Source organism: Geospiza fortis, unplaced genomic scaffold, assembly GCF_000277835.1.
Source record: "Geospiza fortis unplaced genomic scaffold, GeoFor_1.0 scaffold657, whole genome shotgun sequence".
NCBI classification, from domain to species: Eukaryota; Metazoa; Chordata; class Aves; order Passeriformes; family Thraupidae; genus Geospiza; species Geospiza fortis.
This window is the reverse complement of record NW_005054481.1, coordinates 1012818-1023017: the sequence shown is the minus strand read 5'-3', so window position 1 is coordinate 1023017 and position 10200 is coordinate 1012818. Positions and strand designations below refer to the sequence as shown.

Sequence of the window (10200 nt, the reverse complement as noted above, 5' to 3'; positions counted from 1 at the left end):
TGGCATAGCAGAGGTTGTGAGTACACCAGGCTGGAATTGCTTCTTCCCTATACTGTAGTTTGCTAATGGCTTTTTTTGTTCCAAGATCCCGTGTATTTGTGTCAGTCATTTCCCTGTGTTGCAGCTGTCTTTTGTTGCTGTTACCAGGCTTGCAGAAGGCAAGGCAGAAATAGGCACTTAGAGTTTTTTTGTTTTCCTGCTGTCCTTTCATCTCTCAGCTGGGAGACAAGTCTGCAAGCAGCCTTGAAATGCACCCCTTTCTTTTCTTTTAAAACAAATAGGCAAGTTGCATCCTTCTTACAGGGTGACATGCACAGATGATGTCTGCTTAATGAATTATCTTAAATAAAGACATAATTTTTATCAGTACTTATGGCAATATAGCTTGGAAAATTTTCCTTTATTTGGACGTCTTGAAAATATCCTCTTCTTTATCAGCAAGTAGGGTAGAATTGGTTCTGTCAAGGCAAGAAGCAATGAAACAGAATGCTGTGTCTAGGAGTCAGGACACGGTATACTGACTAGGTGGAAGCAGTGACCTCTGGGATTTTCATTAGCCAGTGTTGCAGGTGCTGCAAATTATCTGTGAAAAATGTTTTTCAGACTTTTTTTAATGGATATTTTTACAGGTAGATACCTTCTAGGAGTCAAAAGTCCCAAGTCCAGTTACTGCTGCAGGTACTGTAACCAGATAATTGTTGTGCTTTCTGATTTGCTCCTTCCATTTTTGGTCATAATTTTTTCATCTGACAGCTAAAATTCCTGTTGATGCTTGGTGATAAAGTCTTAGGTTCAGCATCCTGCTGTAAGTGTATACTGTGCTGCTGGAACACCCAGAGCAACCTCCGAGCTGGGATATCGCAGCTGATGGGTGTGGTGCTGGGTGGTAATTTAGCCAGGTAACTGGGATCCCTGTCCTGTGATGCAGGCATTGGCTGGGAGGTCAGGAAGAGGACAAACATTTAGCCTCTGGAGGCAACTCCTGTCAAATGTGAGGGAAAGCTACTCTCTCAAGGATGATGTAATAGTGCAAGAAGGTGGACCACCATAGAGAATGGTATCCACTACCCAAGAGAATCAGCTGTGCTGGGGGTAATCTATAGGGATTCAAATAACAAGCATTCTCCTATCAATCCAGATGAGGTCCAGAGTACATAAATGTTGAGCCCGTGGGCTCACTTGGCAAGTTTCTTTAAAGAAGGTACTACTTTTCCCTGAGATGGGCACACAAGAGAAATGCTGCAACATTCTCGGGAGGGTAAAAAACCAAATCTAAATGGCAAACTTTAGCAGAGCAGGAATTTAGCAAAATTTAAAACAAAACAGTCAATTGGAATAAAGCATTTAATTTAGGAAATTCCACCCATCCAACCTTATATTACCCATATTCCAAGTAGGGGAAGTTAGGAGTGAAAAAGAGAGAAAACCAAGATACAGCTACCATCTTTGATCCAAGTGCAATCTCAGCTATCATAAACTCCAAGGATGATAGGAAAGTTACCACATGCATCTTAAAACAGTGGATTTTACCTGCTCTGGTCTCCTGTGGCTATGCTTCCCAGGTGGGACTTCTGGTTATCTCTGGAGCTAGATTGAGGCTGCAGGCATGGAGTGTGGGGCATTCCTTTCAGTGTGACAGTACCTGACAATCATTCTGGGCTGGACTAGAGGTTCCTGGAGGTGGGGTTGTGGAATGGGGCAGTGCACCTCCCACTTTCCACAGAACTGCCCCCTCCCCTTCAGTTGATTTGAGCCAGTAGTAATTTTCTCTAGTTTTTCACAACAATCCATGTGGCAGAAGTTTGGATGGAGTGTGCCATTGTCATACACTAGGGCATTGACATTGATGTCAATGAAAGGAGGACAAGAAGTGCTCCGGGTGACTACTTGATTCAGGCAATTTGAGATCATCTTTTTTCCTCCTGACTGACCTGTGGCTATGAACTGTCCAAGACTCTGGACAGACTTGAAAGACTCGAGCAAGCTGGAGAGGAAATGTCCTGTAGTCCTAATTGGCCAGTGCATGGGTACAATGGAGAGTGGACACTGACAGTGAAGTATTTTGGCCTGAATGAAGTCACACCATCATCGCACCATCACGGAGTGCTGCTGTGCCGGACATGCTGGAACTTCAGTATGACCTGAAGTCCAGGGCAGCAAAGTGATGCCACAATTGAGATTGCCAGTGTGTTTTTCTCCATTCCTTTAGCAGCAGAGTGCAGGCCACTGTTAGTTTTTACCTGGAGTGGCATCCAGTACACCTAGAAACGGCTGCCCCAGAGATGGAAGCACAGTCTTACCATTTGCCATGGACTGATGTAGGCTGCACTGGAAAAGGGTGAGGTTCCAGAACACTTGCAGTATATTGATGACATCATTGTATGGGGGCAACACTGCAGAGGAGGCTTTTGAGAAAGGGGAGAAAATAATCCAAATCCTCCCAAAGGCTGTTTTTGCCACGATCAAGGATTTGCCCAGCAAATTCAGTTCCTAGGAGTAAAATGGCAGGATGGATGTTATGATAGTCCAGTGGATGTGGTCATCAAAGTAGTGTGTCCAGGCAGCAAAAAGGAAACACAGGCTTTCTTAGGAACTGTGGGTTTTTGCAGGATGCATATTCCATAAGATAGTCAAGATTGTAAGCCCTCTCTGTCATGTGACACAGGAGAGCAACAATTTTAGGTGGGATTCTAAACAACAACAAGTTTTGGACAAACTCAACAGAAGATTGTGCAGCAGCCTTTGGGCCACTCAGGACGGGATAAGATGTGAAAAATGTGCTCTACATTGCAGCTGGGAAGCATGGTCCTTCCTGGAGTCTCTGACAGAAAGTACCCATGGAGACTTGAAGACAACCCCTGAGGTTCTGGATTCGCTGATAAAGAGGATCTGAGGCCTGTTACACCCCAACTGAAGAAGAGATCTTGACCAGGTTATGAAGGGGTTGGCACCGCCTCAGAAATGATTGACACTGAAGCACAGTGCTTTCTGGCACTCGGACTGACAGTGCTGGACTGAATGTCCAAGGGAAATTCCCTTCTAAACATCATGCCACTGACACTACGTGGAATAAGTGAATGGCTCTGACTATGTAGTGAGCTCAAATAGGAAACCCCAATCACCCAGGAATCTTGGAATTCATCACAGTGGCACGAAGGCAAAAATATCCATACCATCAGAAGAGGAGGAGGAAAAGGTGCCACCATGCTAAGGAGACTCCACCATATAATCAACTACCAGAAAAGGAAAAGTGATGCTCTCTTCACTGCTGCTTCCTGTCATACCATAGGGACAAATTGGAGATGGAAAGCTGCCATTTGGAGTCATACACAGTGAGTTGCAGAAGCTGATGAAGGACAAGGTGGTCCTTGCAGAGCTGAAAGCCATCCAGCTGTCCTCAAATATTGCTGAATGAGAGAAATAGCCAATATCATACCTCTGCATTGGTTTGTGGACGGTGGCAAATGCTGGGGGGAGGGGGGCTGGACCAGTGAAAAAAGACCAGTTGGCAGTGCAGAGGGAAACCCATCTGGGCTGCTGAAGTGTGGCTGCCTGGGTAGAGAAATTGACTGTAAAAGTATGTTGTGGAGATGCGCACATACCCAAGAGTTGGGCTGCTGAAGAGTATTGCAACAATGAACAGGTGGGTCAGGCTGCCAAGGTTAAATTGCTGCAGGTGAATTATTTCTGGCTTGGTGGGCAGCTCGTGACACCTTGTGTCATCTGGAAAGAGATGCAACATTACAGATGGGCTCATGACTGTGGAGTGGACTTAACCATGGATACCATCTCCAGGTTATCCATGACTGTGAAACGTGTACTGCAGTCAAGCTGGGCCAAGTGGGTAAAACCCCTGTGGTATGGGGGGGCAATGGTCAAAATATAAATATGGAGAGGCCTGTCAGATTAATTACATCACACTCCTGCAGACACACCAAGGCAAATGTTACATGCTGACGGTGGTGGAAGGCGCCACTGGATGGTTGGACCTACCCCATGTCTCACAGCACTGCCCAGAACACCATCTGGACCTTGAAAAACAAATCCTCTGTCAGCATGGCACTCCAGAAAGAATTGAGTCAGACAACAGCCTCATAGACATCTGAGCCAGATACTATGGGATTGAGTGGGTGTATCATATTCCTTAACATGCACCAGTCTCTGGAAAAATTGAGCAGCATAATGGACTGTTAACAACCATATTGAAAGTAATGGGTGGGGAACCATCAGACATTGACATCTACACATAGCAAAAGCCACCTGGTTAGTTAACACCTGAGGCTACACCAGTCAAGCTGGCACTTCACAATCAAAACTTCCACATTCTGTAGAATGGAGTATGGTCCCCATGAAGGATAGATAAGGAGGAATATATTAGGGAAGACAGTTTGGGTTAGTCCTACCTCAGACAAAGGCAAGCACATCTGGCGGATTGGTTTTGCTCAAGGACCTAGGTGCTCTTTGTGGGTAATGCAGAGGGACAAGGGAACATGATGTGTACCTCAAAGGGATTTGATTTTTGGGTGAGAAGAGTCTGTAATGTTGAATTGTATAATATTTGTTGGTGAATAATAGTGCCACTGTGTGCCATAACTGCAATTGACAAAGTGTATAGACTGCTCCAGATATACCAGTTGTGAATTCCTGATAGAGTTTGCCACCAGCCCTCTTGCCCTAGAAGACCTCTATGATGGATGGAATCCACAGTCTTGGACTAAATGAACTCAACAGACATGCTGGAGGGACAGCCATTAATGATGGAAATGATAGCCGTGCTTTTGTAGATATCTATGTCTGTGTGTATATATATTTATATGTGTGTGTGTGTGTATAGTTGGAAACGGGTAGGATATGGGCATGATGTATGTGGTACAGAATAAGGGATGGATAATGTCCTAATAGCCAGAAGAGGGTGTGGCTAGAATCTGATGTGGATATGCGGAGGGGTGTCTGTGTGTTTGTAAGGGTCTCTTAAGCATCTCTCTAGTTTGGATTACAGCAGCCTGCTGACCTGTACTGAAATTCTGCGCCACCTCACATCATTTTCTGGGGGCTGGGGAAAGGGGTCCCTTCCAGGTTGGGGTGGTTTGGGTGTGGTCAGGTTAAGTCAGGCTCTGCACTGAGCATTCCGGTGTGTATTGCTTGCCTTTCTTGTACACTTCTTAATACCATTACTTTTACAGTTCATTTTCTTATCTCATTGCTGTTTTCAGTAAACTGTTCTTATCTCAACCAATGGTCTTTACCTTTTGTGCCTCTAATTCTCCTTTCAGTGGGAACACTTGATGGAAGAATACTATTCCTAAACCACAATAGGCTCTATGCAGCTTCAGTTCAGGTAGAAACTGAGAGCAGTGTCATTACAGTGCCAAATTTGCAGCCTAAATTGGGCTTCTGGGAGCAATTCAAATGGCTGTCTTTCCCACTTGTGCAGTGTGAGGAAGCCTACATGAATTGACAAGAATTGGATTTGTGGATGAAGAAGCAATTCTGGAGAAACTCTTGTAGTTCATTCTTGTATTAGCAAAACACAGCTCCTTCTGCCATGTGGTGAATGTAGATTATCCGGTTGAGTATGTCTTCATTGACAGGAGCGGACTGCTTGCTTAGTGTGTAGTTAGTTAATACTGCAGTACCTGTTGCATTAAAGTAGGAGTAATGATGAAGTTACTGGTGACTTTTAGTTGACAACAGATAAATAAATGATGGAGAAATATGATGTGGAGATATGCAGAGGGAATGTCTGTGTGTCAGGGTCTCTTAAGGGTCTCTCTAATTTGGATCACAGCAGCCTGCTGACCTGTACTGAAATATTTTCAGATTAAATTTTTGTTCTAGACGTGTTATTCTATTATGCAGCTACTGTTGACTGTAGAGAGAATATTTTTTTGAACTCTGAACTACTTTTAGTCTCAGAATTCACATGTTTTTGTTTTTCCTTTCCTGTAGTTACACAGCACTGGTTGGAATGTTTGCAGCAACATAAACAAGTTTCTTGGTGAGTATAAACATAGATCCTTTTTTTAATTGTGGCTTTTCCTTAAGCTTTTGAATTTTGCTTTAAAATTCAGGTTTTGCTTAAATACTATCCACAGAGCTTCTGCAAGACTTATCTGCATTGAATTCTTGTATTCTTAAAGGCTGCCATTTTTTCCTTAAACTGAAAATAAACAGTCTCATTAAAGTAGGTTTTCATTAATATTGCTTTATTTAGGAAAAACTTGATTTATTTTATGTGACTTAACCTTTTTCCAATTTCTTCCTATTTGTTCAGTGCTTAGGTGCTTGTTTTTTATCTTTAGTGTTTACAGAAAAAGAAACCAGAACACAGGACATGATCAAATGACTGAAAATAATTGTTTTCAGTAATGACTATTTATTTCTTTAATTGCACTTGGTAATTCAAATAGATTTTATAGAAATTTTTTTTTTCTGTTGAATTGCTTATGTTCCTAATATCTGCTTCCATGTTGGTCTATCCCAGTCTCAGCACCAGTTGAAACTGACAGCACAGTTACATGAGATGTTGCTGAGGGGATGAAAATGACGTTCTCCAGGCTCTGTAATCTCAGGAAGTGAGGATCTTGTTCAGAGGCTCATTCATGTAACACCTTTTCAGTTTTGTCACCGAGTACTTTGGGATGGTCTTGGTTCTGCCTGAGGAGAAGAGCAAATGTAGATTTTTACTGGTCAGTTCTCCTAATCTACTTATATAAACTAGAGAAGAAGTAGGAGACTGAAATCAAGTACTCAAGTCTTATGGTTTGAGGGAATGTCAGTGGTGAGGAATAAGCCGTTCAGCATTCTTGTTACAGAGATGATAAGTATGAGTTCAGGATCCAGTTTCTGTTTTGTGTGGCTCAGAGTTCACCTGCGTAGTTGTTGATGGAATCTGGGAAGCTTTTAAACCAAGTAAGTGCTGGTGAATAATGTAGTTGAGGGTGTTACACTGTGCAAATAAGAACTGCATATAGTCCTGTGTCTTGTTTGAAATGTGTCTTTTGGATAGAAGAAGGGGGGTGATGCAGTATTCCTTGAAATTTGTTGCAGTGTCAGGTCTTCCTGTCTAGTTTAAATCTTTCTTGTTCCCGTTACTTAAAAAAAAAGTAACCCAAAAACTTGCCTGAAGATCTAAGCATTGTGGTTTGAAACACTGCTGTGAAGGACATAATCTGAAATTTATGGTCACATCCAAAAACAGTAACCTACCTGTGAAATGATACACAAAACCAGCGTGAGGCAGGAGCAGACATCCTTGGATGAACAGAGGCTGTTCTTCAGTTAACATGTTTAGCAGGTATAGGAGTTTTTTATCTGTTTTTATGTGTAGGGTAAAACACAGTAAGGCATGGTAGCACTGCTGCTGTAGTCAAAACTTGCCAGGCAGAGGGTGTTTTGTCCGCAGGCAATAAAAGTCTATTGTAATCGTCTTATCAGTGCCAATGCAGTTTTTAGGTGGTGCTTGTGAGAATTCCACTTAGTCTTCATAAGATGCCGTTAGGATTGTATAGTATAAATGGTGTCTGTAAGTACTGTTTTGCAGTCTGATATCATACCTTTTCTCATCTCCAGGTGTGTGGTTTCATTCAGCACAGCATGGCTGTGGTCATCCACTTGCCAGTTGTTCCGATTGTGGTGGGGACCACGAACTTCTCTGGACTGACCATTGCTGATGGGGGCGTGCATATTGTAGGGGGTGAACTGGGTGAGGCGTTCATCATTTTTGCCACTGATGGAGACGTGAGGCTGGTATCATGGGTGCAGATGATAAAAGGTCAAAACTAACTACATTGACGAGTAAGAAAAACCTGATGTACAAAATGTGAATGGACTTAGTCCTTGGCAGTTCCATACATAGATGTGCAAGCAAATTTGGAGCAGAGATGCTGGAGAGGATGGCAGAGTCAGACTTAGCCTTAGGCTTTGTGGAGTCAACTGTAAACATGCTTTGTCGTAGAAGAAAACAAAACAGGCTTGTGTTGCTTGTCTAGGAGTGGCAGTGCTGCCTGCAGTACCCCAGGTCAGCAGTATCTGTGCTGCATCTCCAGGGAATGCAAGACAATTTCTGGCTAGTTGCTTTTACTTCCTGGTTTTGCCAGTGCTTTTTATTAACTTTCTTAGCCTGTAGTCCTGAAGAATCACCACCAAGGTACTGAGTGCTTCCTAGGAGCTGGGACAACAAGCTTCCCATCCAGAATAAAATATAAATTCTCAGTGCAAAGTAGGATTATATTTATGCAGACTGTCAAAGTTGATTGTGCATCTTTATCAGGTCAGAGAACTGTGGGTTTTTTTTTTCATGGTGTTCCTCTTTTTTTCTTTATTGTATCCTTATGGCAGAGGGAGGGAAATCCTTGGGTTTGGCATGGATGCACAAAAGAATGAGGGAAATAGGCTGAGTTGTGGAAGTGAGTTGCATTTCTTCTGAACTGCTTATGAAGCAGCACTGAGACAGAATTAAGTTTGAAAGTGGGGCTGATTTTAAAGAAAGAGTTTTGGTGTGACACTTTGTGAAGGAGTGGTTTAATCACTCCACGGGGATTTGGAAAATAGTTTTGCCAGGGTAGGTGTGGTTTGGAAAAGGCTGCAGCGATTTTGCAGAGGAAACAGGAGAGGCTGTTATTAGTGAAAGTTTGCTGTAACTGCTTGGGTTTGCTCTGTCTGATAATATGAAACAGATTTTCAGTTGCCAGAGGAGCCCACTTCTGTTAGAACTTGGTGATATGCCAGGTTTGGGTCTCTGGAGAGAGTAAGAACAGCTGCAGGTGAAGGTGTACAGGACATGCACTGTTAGCAGAGCGAAAAACTTGTTTTAGGAGTCAAAAACTGATCCCTGAAGGGATCAATATTAATGTATTTTCCTCTGCATTGCCCTGAGATGAGTGTACCTTTGTCACTGATATCTGTCTGATTAGTTGAATAGTCTTTAAAAGTTAGATTATCTTATGATGACTTTGATGGAGAAGAAAAGGCTATGTCTTTTAAATAACATGTATTTCAATAATACAGATTTAGAAACATTTTGTTTTGGAAGTAGTGGCTTATCTAAATCCTGAAATATTTGGTCCTGAAACAGATCTGATCTTCGTAGAGAAGTAAGACGTTATTTTCTGGTGAAGAAAATTTTAGGAGAGATATTCTGGCAAAATATTCTTATTTCCAAGTTGCAGCTGTGAATGTCTCATCAGTCTGGGGTTGTTTGTTGACAAGCTGTTTTAATGTAGTTTAAGGTTTTTTTAAGCAATCTTTGCTGGAGAGGACAGGGGCAGAAACATAAAACCACAAAGCAGGCAAGCCCCTGTGTTCAGTGCTTGCTTTCTGAGAAATGAAGTTATCATTATGGTCATGATCATGCTGATGCTGGTGAAGCATTTTTTGGCACTGCCTCTTGGCCTAGTTTGTGCAGAGCTATGTCATGGTTTTCAGTAAAAGTTGTGTCTCATGGTTTCAGTCTCACTCTAAGGCTGGATATTTTGGGGTAAAATGGTTGAGACCCTCTACTGAGTAATTTATCTTATGTAATGTTCTGCCAAGTATACATCTGCTTGAGGAAACCGTTCCTGAAATTGTCTGTAAATGGAAAAGCCAGCCTGCTTTCATGGTCTGAGGAGCAGGACCACAGTGCAAGCCAGTGGTAGGATGTGAGAGAGAACCCAAAGCAGCCCAAGTTCTGTAACTTCGGAGGGGAGAGAAATGAAGACTTCGGGAGGAGGGGCCAATGATACGAGATTTCTGCTTGCAGAATTTTTTCTCTCTTTCAACATTGTAACCTACTGCCTTCTAACAAGCTTAGCTGAGTTAGTGAAGTGCAGTGTGTGTGCTTTAACTAATGTTGGTGTTAGCTGACTATGACTAGCTGTGTTCAGATTTTCATGGAATGTGCTGCCTCTCTAACTGATTAAGTGGCTCTGGCTGTTTTCTTCACATTTCCTATTAGCTGTGATACTCATATTTTTAAAATATTTGAATGAAACCATAGTACGACCTTCTGTGCCAAAATGAATGTGTTTATGGAAGCCCTAATGTGTGTGATCCTGTTACTGAAATCAGCAGATAAGTATGTTCCTCTCCAGCCCCATAGAGGTGAGCTGAGATTGAATCCCTTTCATCCAGATGGCAGCTCTTACTGAGGAGAACCACTGTGGGAAGCTGAAATAATGCACTGAGAGTGCCTCTGGGTTGGCTTTGCATGTCCCTCCT

At 42.6% G+C, this 10200-nt stretch overlaps 1 protein-coding gene across 11 annotated transcripts in view; it reads left to right on the top strand.

Annotated features, from left to right (window-relative positions):
- Positions 1 to 628: 628 nt before the first annotated feature.
- The window catches only part of PHF20 (PHD finger protein 20), a 67921-nt gene continuing 58349 nt past the window's right edge, over positions 629 to 10200 (top strand). For all 11 annotated transcript variants that reach the window (XM_031063120.1, XM_031063123.1, XM_031063122.1 and 8 more), the window contains exons 1-2: positions 629 to 678; positions 5950 to 5998. The gene's annotated coding sequence lies outside the window, so the exon portion shown is untranslated. The remainder of the gene's footprint in view (positions 679 to 5949; positions 5999 to 10200) is intronic.